We start from the raw sequence: 17,700 nt of genomic DNA on the forward strand, positions 1-17,700 counted from the left end.
CCCATATGACCCACAGAGAGTGGCATCTCTCCCTGGTTTCACTAGTACTCTAATTCCTGCTTTATTGGTTTCTGCTGCAATATTACCATTACCCAGAAAATCATTATAGGCCGCAGTAAAGGATTCACAACTACCTGAACTAATTGCTTATAGAAGCAGTCTAACCCCAGTGATTTCCCCAACTTTAGTTTGCTGATTGCCAGCGTGACCTCTAGCATAGTTATCTTTTAAGACTATCCTGTTACCTTGAAGTTGCGGTTGGTATGTGTATTTCACCTGAATACTCAATTATGCTAGGAACAGATGTCTGTCCTTTGCTGGTATATGTTCTTTACAGAACTCTGAGAACCTAGCCCTAATATCTTCATTTACCGAGACAGAGACCATTTTACCGCTCCTATCCTTAAATTTTTAAAATCTGATTATTCATGATTCTATTTTTAAGGGACCTGGCCAACACCCTGATAGCCTTATTATCTCCCTCAAAGTGCTCCTGATGCAGTTTATCTAGTTGAAAGGCGATAGGCTGCGCATCTAAAGTATTCAGCTCCCTGCGTAGTTGGCCTAATTTCTTGCTAAATTTTTATCTGGATTTCGTTTGTGTTGAATTTCCAGGCATCCTATTTGGGAAAGGACCACTCTGTTTTCTCTTTTTACATGAGATGCTCTCGCTATTAAATGGCCCCTGGCCACTACTTTTAAAACATTCCCATAGCGTCCCTGCTGACACTTCCCCATTGGCTATTTAGATGAAAATGACCAATTATATCCAATCGCAATGAATCGGCAGCGGCAGACTCACGATGTCGGACCGGCTCGGGTATTCACCCCCCAAGCCGGCCCAGGACACGTCACGTGGTCTGCCGAGCACGGCTCTGTCACAGCCGCGCATGGCAGACCACGTGACTGAAGCGATCGGCCCACTGGGGGATGCCCATCCCCCGATAGGCCAATCCGCCCCTGTGAATCGGTAAGTGTTTTATCTTCTAATAGGCTTTCATTCAACTGCCACCCACCTTTTGAGGCCTGCTCTGTTCCACATTCCAATTTTATCCACACGGCTGGGTGGTTCGACCACAGGATCAGCTCGATATCAGAGCATTGGATTCTATTTACCAAGGTATTGTCTACTAAAATAAAATCTATATGGGAGTATATTTTATGATCCTTTGAAAAGAAGGTATAGTTTAGTTCGGCTGGGTGTAACAGGTGCCAGATATCAACTAGCCCCCAGTCTGACAGAGCTTTCAAGCCTACCCTATTTACCCTTGATGTTTCATCTCCCTCCCCCCCGTGATCTAGAAAGGGATACCTTGTCATATTAAAGTCCCCTCCTACAATTACATGACCCTCCACCCACTGTTGTAAAGTAATTGAAAACCCCTCCAAAAATCACCCCGCCCCAGGGTGTAAATAGAGAATTTCCCCAATCTAAATTTTACAATAAGATATTTGCTGTTGACATCTCTGATGACAGTACATCCACCACTGTATTCTTGGAAAACAAGATACCCACCCCACAGTACTTATTGAGTTTAGAAGCGGAGGCAAAAACTTGTGTAGGAAACTATTGCGAGATCATGACGCGTTCATGTCTTTTCCTTAAGTGCGTTTCTTGGCACAACAATATATCAACCTTAAGAGAAACAACATCGTTATACAACTTCTTCCTTTTAAGCTGGGTGTTTAACCCTTTAACATTCCAAGGTAAGATTTTTAAGCCCCTCTATTGTTCATATAAACACAATCCTCTTCCCTGCTAGTTCTACACTTCCTAATTGTGCATCCTTTGCCCACATTTTATAACTTCCTTTACGCTTTCCCAAGTACCCTTAAACATTCCCCATACCTCCCCCCTCCCAACCCACCCCTCATAATCCTGCCAATTCTTCTTCCATGAGGAATGACTAGACCGATCATCCCCAGCCACCCATCTCTGGGACCTTCCCCCCTATTATGCATACTCAAGAGAAAATGTTTTCCACCGAATATTGCCCTTACACAGAGGGCAGCCCTTAACTATACCCAACTATAACCACAGCATCTGCTCAGCCATTAACCCAGTGAACTCAAAATCATCCGGCTAAAGTTCAGCTGGCAGTATCTTTCAAAGATGCTGAACCACTCTAGTTTCTCCTCCATATGGAACCCTCTGCCAGCGTTAGAGTCCCTTGTTCCCCAATCCAGAAGGGGAATTGCCGCCTGTGCTGGAGGTTGAGACTAGGCCAGCTGGATTTTCCTCGCTTCAGAGACTGCTTTTACTTTTGAGGACTCGCCATTAATAGTAAATTGTATACCAAAGGGAAACAACCAATTTATAATGAAATTTCCATTCCTCAGTATTTGTACAATTTCCTGGAACTCTTGGCGCTTCTGAATGGTGGTCATGGAAAGGTCTTGAAACACTTCTCTTTTGTGGGCTTGCACAAGATTTCTTTCCTCTTCCTCGCTTGGGTCAGCACTTGCTCTTTCACTCCATATTCGTGGAAAGATACTACAATGTCCCGGGGCACCTTGGGATCTATGTGTTCTATCCAAAACCAAATTCTGGCCTCCCTTCCTGGGGTTCATTTTCATCTAGCAGGTCGCAGATGTCCTTGACTACATTTAGTGCAGTCCACATAGGCTGCTTCCTCGGGTATGCCTCTAAAACGTAGGTTCCCCCTACGTGATCTGTTTTCTAGGTTGTCGACCCACTCTCTCAGAAAGGCATAGTCTTCCTGCAGCTGTTTCACTTCACACCTAAGGTTTTCAGTTGCACCATCTTGCTCCTCTACTCACTGTTCCACAGCCTCAACCCTGCACCCCCAGCTCCTCATGGTCACAAGGAGATCACTGACAATTGCTTTCATTTCCTGCTTCAGAAAACACATTAGCTTTGAGCTCTCCAAACCAGGCTTGGAAGTCATCCCGGGACAGGGGCAGGGTTTCGGTCTGCAGGGGTTGAGCGCGTGGGTCTCCACGTTCTGGCATCTCTAGCCTGCTGGTGCCATCTTAGTTTTCCTCCTCTGCGAGCCTCGGCGCTTTCATATGAGAATTGCTTCAAGTCGGGAACTTTTTTTTCTCGCAGACATCTTGTTTTGCTTTGGTAAATTATATTAGAGTCCCTTCGATCAGCAACCTGATTGCACAGTTAGTTATGTGGTGGATTTCTAGAGTGGGGTCGGGAGCTTGATCTCTAAGCAGCCATTTGAGACCGTGATGTCACTTCCTCTCTGTCCAATGGGTTTCTGAATTGTACAGTTGCGAATGTTGAGGCTGTTCAGTTCAAGCAGTACCCCTAATACTTGAGCCTTATATTGTCACGGTGTAAGTGCTAATCATTTAAACTCGTAACCTAAGCTCTTATACTGCAAAAATGCTACCACAAGGAATTGTGGCTAGTTATTGCACAATGGTTAAAAAAGAAAAAAAAAAAAAAATTAAATCCATTACCAACCCAATGAAATTAAAAAAAAAAAAAAAAAAAAAAAAAAAAAAAAAAAAGACCCTCAACCAGCTGCCCAGAAGGGCAAACTTATGCAGTCAAATCAGTGACCCGTTTTCTAGGCCAAGGAAACTGATCCGACACGTTCTCACACAAAAGCATCTCTCCAGACAAGGGGGCTCAGTTATCAACCTTCAGTCTAACTTACATCAAGACCCATAAAGCCAAACCCAGCATGCCCATTCTTATCTCCTTTTGTATTTCTTATCCTGATATTTAGGACCATGATGAACTATTTTTATGCTGATCTTGCTTGATTTTTTGTTTCTCAGCAATACTTCTACTGTAGCGGATCATAGAGCAACCTTATGATTTGAGGAATTAAAAAAAGGAAAATCACCCGAGTGACACAAAACAAACCTGGTTTAATGAAACTAATGGGCTGCAGCCAAATTATATGATATCCTGCAGACTGGGCCAACATACAATATTATTCTAGGCTGGGGCTTGGGATCCAGCAGCCCAACAAATTATTTGCCTTGGGTCACATTTCCTTGTGTTTTAAGACAAAAAAAAACCAAAACAAAAAACCAACTTTAAATCCAAAACAAGTTGTTTAATATAAACCCTTAATATAGCAAAAATAAATTTGTACTAAAGATCTTTTTTGGATAAGTCTCATAACATATACTTAAACATTAACAGTGCTATGTCTGGTACCAAAATATGAACTGCACAAAATATAAGCAGTTTCACCTATGCAAGACCTACCAACATTAGAGAAATAGACCGTGCAGTTATTACAGTTGAGATCAAGGAATGTCATGACAGTCAAGCAGAATCCACAAGAGTGGGATTTGAATTAGAGACTCAGAAGCACTTCCAAGTTGCAGGTCATTCTGACCACTGCACCATAATCTTATTCTAGTCATGAAAACAGCTCCTTTAATAATGGGATAACTCACATGCACATGGCCCCATTATTTGAGGATATTATGAACATTAAAGCACAGAATCCATTAGTGCAGACACTGTTACATTTTCTACTTGTTTTATATAGGTTTGTACCAGAAATACGGAATTAGAAAGCAAAAATGTGACAAACACAGGTATGTAATTATCAACTAAATATATATGTTAAAAATTTGAGGTAGAGGTGCGGTTATTATTTTAGATTACAAATGGTTTTTTTTTTTTTTTTAGTTTCTTTCCTAAATCACTGACATTCAGAAACAGAATACCTGGTACTGTCCAATGCTCCCTCCAAGGAGTAACTAATTGTGTGCAATTTTTTTTTCATGCGAGCAACAATTTTTGAGCTCCAGTATCAATGCTACATTTCTGTATATAGCATAAAAACATTTATGTGAGCAACCATGCAAAGCCTATGGGCGACACTCCAAAATGTATTAGTGATCACTCACGCACTCATCTTAGAGGGAACTATGGTACCAATGTATGTATTTGCCAACCATGTTTGCATCCTATAGGAAATAGCCATACTAAGCCAGAAAACCTGTGTCAATCCATCCATTGGCTTATTTATTAGTAAAAACAAAATTGGAGTAGTATACCTAATGGTCAGAGCAGCAGGCTGAGAACTAGGGAAGACAGGGATTAAATCCCACGCTGTTCCTTGTGACATTGGACAAGACACTTCAATTTCTTTTGTCTCGGGTAAAAGATTGTAAGCCATCTGGAGATGGGGAAAATACTTGCAGTACCTGAATGTAATGCACCTTGAGCTCCCAGTGAAAAAGCATGAGCTAAATATACAATAAAAATAAGAATATATCTTGTTTATTCATACTTTTCTAAAAATAATGCTAAAGATAATGTACCCTTATAGGTACTACAAGTTAATGCTTGGATAGGACATAAGTTTACATTACATTCAGCTATTCCTTTAAAATTTAAATGGAATTTTCAGGCATTTGGGTGAAGAGGCAGCCTATGAGGTCTTGAAAACACACACTAAAATATCTTTTTTATTATATAACTATAGTGTGTATCTATTAGAAATACACACTATAGTTTAAAGGAAAAAATGGTTACTTTATTAACAATGAAGAGAATTAATTTGCTGAACTACATTGCAGCATGTGGTTTACTGATTGTAATGCATTTTGCCCTGGTGGTAAAGGGTGTGTGTTGGGTTGTGTGTGTGTGTGTGTGTGTGTATGTGTGTGTGTGGGGGGGGGGGGGGGTGTTTGTTTTTTTTATTATAATACCAGCATAAGACATGTCAAAAGAATTCTGTTCATTAACTTTCAAGACCACATGGGTCTCATCTGCAGATAAAGCTGTATATGTGCTTCCTTCCTTCATTCTTGCTTTCACATCTGAAAGAGAGACCTGTGTGGTTTCAAAAGCTCATGGATAGTATCTTTTGGATAATTGTAATGTTGACTGAATAAAAAGTAATCAAAACCTGCAGAGTATTAGGAAGACTAGAAGATGAACAAGGTAAGTATCCTGCTCTTTGGCATGCCAAACAGTAGATTCTAGATTTAACATGGCAGCACATTTTCTAGTACTCCACCTGTCCAGTCACAAAGACATCACAACAGTTGTGTGTAAATAAAAAAAAAAAAAAAAAAAAAAAGTCACTGCAGCACATAACACCTCTCATGACTTTCAATACCATTTTAATGCTAATGACTCCCAAATTTTCCTTTCTACACCAGAAATCCAGTCCCAGAGCTCAGCCTGCTTGTCTGACATTTCTGCCTGGATGTCCCATCACCAGTTTAAACATGACCAGGTCTCAGCTCCTTATCTCCCCCACCCCTCCCCCAAGCCCACCTCCCCCCTATTTTTGTGGATACCACAGTCATCCTCCTGCTCCCAGTGCCCTCAGCCCATAACCTAGGAGTCATATTCAATTTCTCTCTCCCCTTTTCTATTCATAGCCAAAAGAGAGTTTCTCTAAAAAAGATTGCCAAAATCCATCTCTTCTTTTCTGAATGCACTATCACTCTCTCATCTCCTCACGCTTAAATTATTGTAACTTGCTCCTCACAGGTCTCTGCCATGATGAGGGATGATTTGCAATCTGTTCTAAATTCAACTGCTTGACTTATCTTTCACCAAAGTCGCTATGCGCATATCCCTTCTTCTGAAGTCACTGCATTGGCTCCCTATCGGCTCCTGCATACCGTTCAACCACTTCTCTCTCACCTACAAATGCCTTCACTCAGTAGCACCTCACTACCTCTCTTCACCCCTTCCTCATACACTCTGCTCAGACAAGTCAGTCCTACTGCCAACTCCCAATTCTGTGCTTTGCACCTGGCTGCACAGTGTGCTTGGAACAATCTTCCTGAACTGGTGCATCATGCTCCCTCTCTGTGTTTAAATCCCACCTCAAGTCTCACTTTTGAGGCTGCTTTTAAATCCTAGGCCCAAGTGTGTGCTTTTAGCCTCATTAACTTTTCTTCCTTTTCTCATTTTTAACTAGTTTTAATTTATGAAATGCCCCAGGTCTCTTGGGCTGTATTCTTGTCTTATTTGAGCAGGGACTTTCTTTTTTGTGGGCTTGTAGGGATATACATTAGTTTTATCTGTTTCAGAAGTACGCATGTACCTCACTGACTTTATAGCACTCACAAAGTAACAGATAATATGTGCCTAACTTTATGATAAAGGCAGCGAGGTATGCATGTACCACCGAAACAGATGAAATGAATGCACATCCTTACTACATGAAGTTAGCATGGGGCACATTTAAAACTAATTGGAGAAAGTTTTTTTTCACTCAACCCCCAATTAAACTCTGGAATTTGTTGCCAGGGGATGTGGTTAGTGCAGCTGGGTTTAAAAAAGGATAAGATTTTGGAGGAGAAGTCCATTACCTGCTATTAATTAAGTTGACTTAGAAAATAGCCACTGCTAATACTAGCAACAGTAACACGGAATAGACTTAGTTTTTGGGTACTTGCCAGGTTCTTATGGCCTGGATTGGCCACTGTTGGAAACAGGATGTTGGGCTTGATGGACCCTTGGTCTGACCCAGTATGGCATGTTCTTATGTACATATGTTGAGTAGCACTATAGAAATGTATAGTAGTAGCTGAACCTGAAAAGCCAATTCTTGGCCCATCAGGGTCCCATAAGCAAATGCTTGACCAAGGCTGGTAACTCAGGAAAATTAAAATGAGTCCAAGTGTAGTCTGAAAAACAAACCTGAGTAACCAAATCTGCTTACCCCTAGTTTAGTATTCATACATCCTTTTGAGACTATATGTGCAATTTGTAGAGGCCTGCAAGTCACATCAGCTCAACGTTCAGTCAGCAGGGTGCACAGTTTTATTTGTAAGTATACTCTCTTTTTTGTGCACAGTCTTTATTCCCAATGCAGCAAGACATTTTGTGCACCAAAAAATGTGCGCGTAGAACTGTACACACTGCTTGGTGCCCTTGCATAGAAAGTGCAAATGAAGGCACAATTACCCCCTACCCTCCATCAAGGTGTGTGTGGGGGGGGGGGGGGCAGGTTAACAGTTAATGCATGGCTTAGCTCCTGCTGTCAATGGTGGAATTTTTACTCCAAGTCAGAGGTGGAATAAGTTTTCCAGCATTAAGAGTTACTTTATGGGTGGAAGCAGGAGTTCCGGTGTCAGGATATGTATTCAGTATTTTATGCACAGAAAATTTTTTTTTTTTCTGTGTGATAAGCCTTTTCTTTACTCCCAACTTCTGGTTTGTGCATACCTTTTAACTACTGATGCGTTAGCATATATCATTATTTACTGTATCATGAGTTAAAAATTTAGCTTGAGCATTAAACTGGGCTGTGCACTGAAATTCAGCACACAATTTTAACCCAGCTAATTACACCTGTTCCTAAGTTTGTATTGACATTGCTTGCCTCAGGTCCAAGGAGCATCAGCAGGATCTGAACCCTAACTTCCTAGTAAGCAGCCTGCTACTCTAACCACTAGGCTACTCCTCAGAAGACACTTAATAAACTGAAAGTATGTATGTTACAAATCATGTTTATGTGCCTATTGTTAAACCACTTAGTACATTACTTTGGATCAAGCAGTGCATAAACATGTCAAAATAAATAAATAAATAAATAGAAACAAAGATACTTCAAAGATCTTTGTTTGGAAAATAAAGCTGAGAAATAGTAAACAATTCCCGAGGACAGAAATGGGCAGACCGTTTAATAGTGACATTAGTTACTGGATTTTGACTAGGAAAGAGTGCTTCAGGTACCAATGAAATATATGCCCTGATATCTTGGCACACTAATTAGGTTTCCCAGCAACAGGTCTTTTTATTCACGTTTCAGACCCAAACAGATTATTTTGAAGATAGTTTGTCCACCAATGTTCGGGGGGGAGAAGAGGGACATCTGAAAACTAGAGACAGTGTCCCAGGTTTCTTCCAGGTAGTGCAGCATGATCAAATCCAAACATCACAAGGGCTAAGAAGCAAGACACTGGTCACATGGCTATTTTTTTTTTTACTCTGTCTGAGTGCATTAGTTTAAGACCCCCCCCAAAACCAACATAACACACACACACACACACACACAAAAAGCTATCAAAAGGACGCAATGCTATAACAGCACTTCAAGTCTCAAGTGCCCTACTGTAGGAGCCAAACTGCATGTCAGAACTACTCACACACAGAGTATGTGCTCATTACAGGCTAGGGAAACGGCCACAAATCAACAAAACATTTTACAACCGCCTGACCCAGCGCACGTCACCTTTCCCCTCCAAGCTTGCGCGGCAAGACCCTGTGTCAGGGCAGCCCCTTCTGCCCGCCACACTCCGACCGAGTGCCTGCGAGGGCAGAGAGCGCTCCACAGCCAGGCAGAGGGGAAAAGTTACCGGCCAGACACCTCCAGTGCGCCGCAGCGAGAGAGTGCGCGTGTGACAGCGGGCGGCACGGCTGGGTGTTACCTGTCAGGCCTCCTCCATAGCGGAGCAGCAAGTGCAACTTCAGGGAGTCCGTCCGCGGGGAGGGGGGTGCGCAAAGAGGGAGGCCCCACAGCACGAACCCCCGGGACACACCGGCAGGCGAACCCCCTTCCTCCTCGTCCCTCACTCCCGCGCCATGCCGCGCCGCGCTCCTGCCTTCCCCCCCTCTCTCTCGGAAGCCTCCAGCAGCGATCTCTGCCCAACAGGCCCACCTCCTCCGACCCGCTGGCGCAACGCTTTTATCCCCCGCTGCCGTCCACCACAGCAGCGCCTACGCCGCGCAAACAGCGTAAACGTCGCGTTCGGAATACCCCGCTCCCCATCCACGCCAAGCCCCCGCACTTACTAACCCGCTAGTTCGCCGCCCTGGCAACGGCGGGCTGAGTGAGGGTTTGCTGCCCAGTCGGATGCGCTGCTACACCAGTAGGCGGGGACTCCGGAGACGGTTTAGCCAATTAACGTCCAAATACGGCGGAGGGATGAGAGGGAATGAGGGAGAAATAGAGGGATGGTTGACGAACTTGACTGGAAATAATTGCGTTCTCTTAAAAAAAAAAAAAAAGAAAAAACGGTCCCGCGCATGGCACTGTGGGAAATGTAGGATTTTCCTCCGCAGAGGAACGGCTAAGTAGCAGAAAAGTTGCTGAATTTGGGGAAGATTTGCAGGTGCTGATGGATTATAAAAGAAAGGTCCATTGTAGACTTGTTAAGTATAACAATCGAGAAGGTGGTAGATGCCCGGAATAGTTTAGCAGCAGGGGAGGTAGCAGCTAAAACCATGACAGAATGTAAGCATGTTTGGGACAGACACCGAGCGCATTGGTAAGGGCAGATGGGGGAGTTGTAAGTTTTCCAAATCACGTAAATGGCTTTGAAAATTGCTCCCACAGCTTCTCTGTACCTCACTACAGATATGAACAGGTGTAACTGGATGTTTCTGCCACTGGGGCTAATGATTTTGTAATAATCTTCGCGCCACTCCAGGCTGCGCTTGGGGCGGCTGCGCGAGTTAGACCACTAGAGGGCGGGGCATCTCACCAGGAGGCAGGGTGCAAGAGCTCTACTGTTGCCATGTCATTAGAAGGGTACATTGCTCCTACCATGTGACAGCGGCCGGCCAATGGCACCGATAGCCTGTCACATAGTAAGGGCAAAGGACCATCGGCACCATTTTGATTACTGGCAGCCCGAGAGCGAGAGATCGCTCCCGGGACCCCCGCTGGATCACCAGGGAATTTCTGCAAGTTTTTTTTTTTTTTGGGGGGGGAGTTTTGCAATGAATTAAATTTGAAGGGTTGGGGTGGGTTTGGGTTGGGGTTTTTTTTTGCACACACCACCGTCTGCCCCCCCCCCCCCCCCAGGGACTTTCGGTGCCTTGCGGGGTGGGGGATCAGGCTTAGTTTTGGAGTAGGGCTTATATTTCAAGTCCTACACCAAAAATTCTGAAAATCAAGCTAGGGTTTATTATCGGGGAAACACGGTAGCACCCTTGCAGTTAACCTCGCCAGCACTAGAGGTCACCGTGCCAGGTGACATCTTCTCCGGCCGTCTTGGCCCGGAGCTCTATGGTGTCGCGGGCCCGCTTTGCTCACTGTCCTCAGCCCCGGCTTGCGTGCGCGCGCGCTTCCCCGCCAAGCTCTATAAGTTGAGGAGCTGGAGCCGGCGGGACCTGGGCTGTCCGTTCCCCAGGAAGAAAAAGCTGCGGCTCAGCCTCCTCCGCTTCCTCTCTGCAGCTCCGGTCCCACCCCTTCTGGTCGCCTGGAGGAGTCGGGAGCCCTGCTGCTGTTCCGGAGCCCCCCGTTGTTCCGATGCTCCCATCATCACCTTAGATCAGGAAGAGCTCGAGGCGAGGGAGACGGGCCCCGTAGGTAGGGACCTAGGGCAGCCCCTCGCCTCCGACTCCGCATCGCCCCCCTCTTCTGGCTGTTTCGTGGAGGTGGGCGGCGAGGACGACGAGGCGGCCTCGTCTTTCCCGCTGGCCAGCGAGGACTGCATGAGCATGCTGGAGGAGATGGAGGCGTTACCGTCGCCTTCTCTGCCCGCTCCGCAGCCGGAGTGCGCCAGCCCCTCTGCTCTCTTGTCTAAGAAGCAGAGGAAACTCGCGCGGGGAGAGGCCCCCGGGCAACGGTCCTCGGGCCACCCCTTCTCTGACGAGGAGGGGCCTGGGAGCGAAGCCTGCCCTCTCCCTGTCACCCCCCATACCAGCTAGCTTAGGGGAACCTTGCCCTGCCCGCGAGGCGTCCGGGGCACCCCCTCCTCCTTCCCCAAGTCCGCTACCTGTTGACGAAGCGGTCATCGTCGCCGTGGAGGCCGTGGGTGAGGAGGAAGGGCCCTCGGAGCCTCGGCCTGACGTCCCGGGTGGGGAGTCGGAGCCGGCCCCAGGGATTAGCCCCGAGGACCTGGAAGGGCGGGAGCCCACCCCAGGAAGCGGGGAAGACACTGGGGACCCGTTGGGCGGGATCCAGGTGGGATCCGAGAGTCGGTGAGTTAGCATTCTCCCTACCCGCCTCCACGGGGGCCTGCCTCCTCCCATCCCCGGAAAAAGACCCCCCGCCGCCACCACCCCCTCCTGATCAGGAGGCAGGTGAGCCACCTCCTGTTCTGCCACCCCCAGCCGAGTAGCCCCCCTCCGCCGACCCCCACCGAGCTCCCCGCTGTCTCCATCCTGGTTCCCCCTCCAGTGTCATCGGAGGGGGACAGCTCGGTGGGCCAGGCGGGAAAACCTCTGGCCAAGGAGGTGGTTGCACCTCCTCTCGGCTTCCCGAACTCCCCTCCCCTCCTGCCCCACCTCCGCAAGGGGCGGACCTGGCCAGCCATCCGCCTCCGGAAGAGGCCCTGTCTCCGCGGGATCCCGACCGTGCCGCAGAGTCCTCTGGCTGCCCCCAATGGAGCTGCTGTTGGGGCTCCTCCATCCCCTCCCTTCCTCTCCCTCTCCCCCTCCGTCTTCCCCTCCCCCTCCTCTCCCCTCTCTCCGACCTGGAAGAGGGGGAGGTCCTCTCCCTTCCGCCTCCTTCCCCTTCTTCCCCTCCGGAGTGGGCCGCCCTCAGGCCCGCTCCTTTCTGTTCTGTTCCCATCCCCCATCCCCCAAACCCCTCTTCCCCGTCCTCCCCCTCCCATCTCTCCTCTCCCTCCCACTCCCGTCCCCCGGACCCCAGTCCGTCCCCCTCCTCCCCGTGTCTCCCCTCTCCCTCTCACCCCTGTCCCCTTCTCCTCCCTCCTTTCTCCCATCCCTTCCCTCCTTTCTTTTGTTTACCCTCCCTGTCCCTCTTTCCCTGCCCCGGGTGGCCCGGCAACCACCAGCTGACAGCTGCTGCTCTGGTCCAAAAGGAGGCGCTAGGGACGCGCTGGTGTCCCTAGCGCCTCCTTTTACCAAAGCCTCCTTTTACCAAAGCCCTGCGGAGGGTGGGAGGGAGGGTGTGAGCGGTCAGCCATCCTCCTCCCGGAGGAACCGCTGGAGGGGCTCGCGATCCCGGAGAGCCCGCTCTGAAGGGCGCGGGAACAGGTCGCGGTCCCCCCCGGGGTCGGGGGCTGGGGACTCAGCCGCAAGGAGGAGGGGGAGAGGGGCGAGTGTGAGTGGGCGTGCGGCCGAGGAAGGAGGGCCACGCGTCGGCACGGGACACGCTGGCCCCTCGGCCCCCGTCCTCCCCCGCCGGTAGCTCCCGCTCATGGAGGTTTTTTACTCGTGGCTCAGTCGGGGAGAGGGACGCGCGCCGAGCGCCTTCGCTCGTGCGCCGCCTCCCGCCCCGGCGAGGAGAGTTCCATCGGTCACGAACTGTGCGCGCTGCGGCCGGCTCTGTGACGGGGCCGGTCGTGCGCTTACCCGAAACCCCCCCCCTCGTGACAGAGAATGGCTTTCACGTTCTGCACCCTTAACGCCAGCAGCTGCCGGACCGGGTTCCGCAGGCACTGGGCACTTTCTGCCATCAGGCGCAGCGGGTACTCGGTGACCTTTTTACAGGAGACCCACACCACTCCAGACGCCGAAGCGGCCTGGCGACTGGAGTGGGACGGCGAGATGGCCTTCAGGCACGACACGGGAGTGGCTGGAGGGGTGGCCATCTTGATTTCGCAGGTCTCGCAGGCGGAGGCGCTGAACGTCGAGGCTGTCGTGCCGCGCAGGATTCTGCACGTGAGGCTGCCGGTCGAGGACCGCTGCACGGTGAATTTAGTCAACGTGTACGCCCCTTGCCCCGCGGCCGAGCAAACGGGATTCTTTCGCCAGTTGTCCAACCTCCTGGACTCGCTGGACCCTGACAAGGAAGTGGCGCTCGGGGGTGACTTCAACCTCACCCTCGGCCCGCTCAATCGCGGGAGGACAGCCCGCGAGCGCAGGGCAGTGCAGGCGGCCATTCTTCGGAACGCCGTCCTGCGCGACGGTCTGGTGGACGTCTGGCGAGAGCAGCACCCGGACGCTCGCTCTGGCTTCACCTATCTACGGGTGGAGGGGGAATGCGTGCGTCGCTCCCGCATCGACCGGTGGTATCTGTCCCGTTGGCTGATGCACCGGGTCACGGAGTGCAAGGCGGAGCAGGCCGCCCTCTCGGACCACGATCCTGAGGGTCGAGCTCAGCCCCGTGCAGCCCAGGTTGACCCACTGGCACTTCAACAACTCGCTTCTGCAGGACGAGGAGTTGGTGGCGGCAGTGCGGGAGTTCTGGCGCCGCCGGGAGGCGGACTTCGCTTCTCTCGCTCAGTGGTGGGACGTGAGCAAAGTCCGCCTCTGGGTTCTCTGTCAAGAACGCGCCAGGGGCGTGAACGCCGAACAGCACCGGATGCTCCGTCGCCTCTTGGGGGAGGAGTTGGAGGGGCACCTCGGCGACGCCCAGGGACCGGGTGGTGAGCCGGTTGTGCTTCTCGAGTACGAGGAGAAGAAGCGGGCCCTGCGCCACCTCGAGGAGCGGCGAGGATGCGGGGCCTACGTGAGGTCACGCATCCAGATCCTGCAGGAGATGGACCGCGGCACACCCTTCTTCTACGGGCTGGAGAGGCGGAGGGGCAACCGGAAGCAGATAGCGTGCCTGCTGGCTGCCGACGGGACCCCCTTCGACGAGCCGGGTAGGATCAGGGCGGAGGTCCGAGAATTCTACGCATCGCTTTTCTCCCCGGACCCAATTGATCCGAACGCCTGTCAAACCCTGTGGGAGGGGCTTCCGGTGGTGAGTGAGGTCAGCCGAGCCTGGCTTGACCTACCCTTAGGCCTGGGAGACCTCGCCGAGGCTCTGGGCCGGATGCCAAGAGGGAAGTCACCGAGCATCGACGGGCTCACCACCGAGTTCGTCTCTTTTCTTTTTTGACGTTTTAGGGCCCGACCTCCTGCAGGTCCTGACCGAAGCCCTCGAGCCGGGCTGCCTGCCCCTCTCTTGCAGGCGCGCGGTGCTCACCCTCCTGCCTGAGGCGGGGGACCCGCGCTGCCTCGAGAACTGGCGCCCCGTCTCCCTGCTCTGCATGGATTACAAGCTTCTGGCCAAGGCGCTCTCCCTGCGGCTGGCTTCCGTGCTGGCAGAGGTGACCCACCCCGACCAGACCTACCCGATCCCCGGGCGCACCATTTTTGTTAACATCTTTTTGGTCCGGGATCTCATCCATCAGGCCCGTAGGTCCGGTCTGTCGGCGGCCGTTTTGTCCCTCGATCAGGAGAAGGCCTTCGACAGGGTGGATCACGGCTATCTCATGGGTACTTTGCAGCTTCAGCCCCGGGTTCGTGGGGCACCTCCGCCTCTTGTACTGGAGGGCAGAGTGCCTCGACAAAGTCAACTGGTCCCTGGCGGCGCCTCTGGCTTTCGGGCGTGGGGTGTGCGTCAAGGGTGCCCCCTCTCGGGTCAGATGTACGCCCTGGCCATCAAGCCGTTCTTGTGTCTTCTGCGCAGGCGGCTCACCGGTCTGGTGCTGCGCGAGCCCAAGGGGCGGGTCACCCTTTCGGCTTACGCCGACGACGTGCTCCTGGCGGTTCGGGACCCGGTTGACCTGGAGAGGGTGCGGGGCTGCCAGCAGGTCTATTCCGCCGCGTCCTCGGCCAAGATCAACTGGGCCAAGAGCTCCGGCCTTCTGGTAGGGCCGCAGAGGGTGGACGCTCTCCTCGACCTGTCGTGGGGCAGGGAGACCCTTAGGTATCTGGGAGTCCACCTAGCCGTCGCGGAAGCCACCGCCTCCGTTAACTGGAGCGAGCTCGGGGAGAGGTTCGAGGCTCGTCTTGGGGCGTGGAGGGGTCTGCTGCGACTGGTGTCCTTCCGCGGTCGGGCCTTGGTGGTGAACCAGCTGCTGGCGAGCAGGCTGTACCATCGTCTCACCGCCTTGAGCCCGACTCCGGAGTTCCTCGCCCGCACCCAGAGGAAACTGCTGGACTTCTTCTGGAGCGGCAGGAAGCACTGGGTCTCCGCGGGAGTCCTGGCTCTCCCGACGAGGGAGGGCGGACATGGAGTCGTGTGCCTGAAGAGTCAGGTGCACACCTTCCGCCTCCAGGCCCTGCAGAGATATTTGTACGCAGACCCCGCTCCGCGATGACGCCCGCTGGCGACGCATTTTTTCCGCCAAGCGGGCAACCTGCGGTACGACTGGCAGCTGTTGGTATTAGACCCGAGCGGCTTCACCCCCACGAGGCTCATGCAGCTGCCGGGATTCTACCAAGAAGTGCTGAGAGCTTGGATCTTGCTGGGACTGACCAGGGGTTTGCCATGCAGGCCGGGCAACCTCCTGGAGGAACTGCACAACCGCGCTCTCGGTTTGGTGGAGCTGGAGGAAGATACCAGCCTGCGACGCTACCTGGTCGGTGCCCGAGTGACCAGGGTCGGGGACCTGCTAGACGCCCCGGCATGCGTCATCGGGCACCTCCTGCAGAAAGAGCCCGACGCTCTTCAACTTCTAGCACAAGCCGCGAGTGAGAGGGCCCCGCGGCAGCCCGGGGATCCCCGCCTGACAGCACCCCCCGGCCCCTCAGTGCTGATTATAGGGCCTAGGTTTGCCGACGAGTTTGGACCCCCTCGCGGAGCTGATGTTCCTCCTTGTGCCCACAGTCTTAGCAGGCTGTGGGAACTGCCCGTAGCGGACTTCCGGACCGTGTCCCGGAAGGTCCTGGGCCGGCTGGTGGTACATACCGTGCACCGCCTCACCCTCGCCCCGAGGCCCGACACGCCCTGGTGGGAGATGTTGGGTCCGAGGGGCTGTCATTCTATTCCGGGATGATCCCCGGCTACGAGGGGGATCGCTCCTGGAGGTTGGTGCACGGAGCCGTGGCCACCGGCAGGTTCAAGGCGAGGGCGTTCCGGGAGGACTCCTCCTGTCCATTTGGCTGCGGACAGGAGGAGGTTGTCTTCCACCTGGGGCTTCAGTGCCGAGCGCCCGGGAGGGGACCTCTGCGCCAGAGGGACGACCTGGTCAACTATCTCCTGTCCGCCACCAGATCCTCAGTCTTAGATGTTGGCCGAGGGACGGTCCCTCGAGTGCGAGGTCCTCTTCCGCTCGGCGGTGCGCACCCGGCTGACAGCAGAGCACTTCTGCGCCCTGTCCACCGGGCGGGTGGAAGAGTTTGCCCGCCGGTGGGCAGTGGACGGGGTGGTCTGCTTCCCTCCCCTCCCTTTTCGAGTTAGTCCTTAAGATTTAAGTTTTTTGTGTTGTAGTTCTGTTTTCATTTTGTGCACTTTTTGGGTGTCCTTCCCCCTCACCCCTCGCTAAGGGTCAAAGCAAAGGGGGTGAGGGGGCTTTTCCCTTCCCCTCCCTGGTCCCAAGAAGGATCCCTCCCCCTCCCTAATTTGGTTGGCGACCCCCCCCCCTTTCCCTGCCCCATCCCCCGCCCCTGTGGCAGCAAAATGCGGGCCCCCCCCCTACCCCTGAGGTTGTTGGCTCCCCCCTCCCCTTTGCTGCTGACGGGATCTTCTTCGGCCTACGGTTCCGGACGGAGATGACAGGGTGCGGAGGTCACTGGGCTGTCTACTCCCCCGTGCTTATGCCTACTGCCGGTCTCGGTAGGTAAATAACTCCACCTACAAATATCCAAGCGGTATATGTCAGAAGATTGGCGAGCGAAGGCAGTCGGGCCATTTTCATCTCTGGTCCTTTTGTTTCTAAGGCTCCCCCTTCTTTTTTCATTGGTCTCCGGTGCCCTCCAGCTTGGGGGGCACTGGAGTAAGGACTTGGTCCTAGGTTGTGTCTTTCCTCCTTTCCTTTGGCTGCCCCTGCCCCCCTTCCCCTGCCTTACGGGCCGATACAGTAAAGTCTCCTGTGCGCGCGATTCAGTATGCAAATTAGGCCCGGCGGTAAAAACAGGTAAAAGGAGGTGCTAGGGACACTAGCGCGTCCCTAGCGCCTCCTTTTGGACTGGAGCAGCAGCTGTCAGCGGGTTTG

At 51.9% G+C, this 17,700-nt stretch overlaps 1 protein-coding gene across 2 annotated transcripts in view; it reads right to left on the bottom strand.

Moving 5' to 3' along the window:
• WDTC1 (WD and tetratricopeptide repeats 1) overlaps positions 1-9,863 on the bottom strand; it is a 71,489-nt gene extending 61,626 nt beyond the window's left edge. The window contains exon 1 of one of the 2 annotated variants that reach the window (XM_029570923.1): positions 9,714-9,863. The gene's annotated coding sequence lies outside the window, so the exon portion shown is untranslated. Of the gene's footprint in view, positions 1-9,345; positions 9,657-9,713 lie in introns of those variants that run through there. The other variant, XM_029570922.1, reaches the window with a different exon arrangement.
• Between the last annotated feature and the right edge of the window lie 7,837 nt (positions 9,864-17,700).

The sequence above is a fragment of the Rhinatrema bivittatum genome, chromosome 11, assembly GCF_901001135.1.
Source record: "Rhinatrema bivittatum chromosome 11, aRhiBiv1.1, whole genome shotgun sequence".
In the NCBI taxonomy this organism is placed as follows: Eukaryota; Metazoa; Chordata; class Amphibia; order Gymnophiona; family Rhinatrematidae; genus Rhinatrema; species Rhinatrema bivittatum.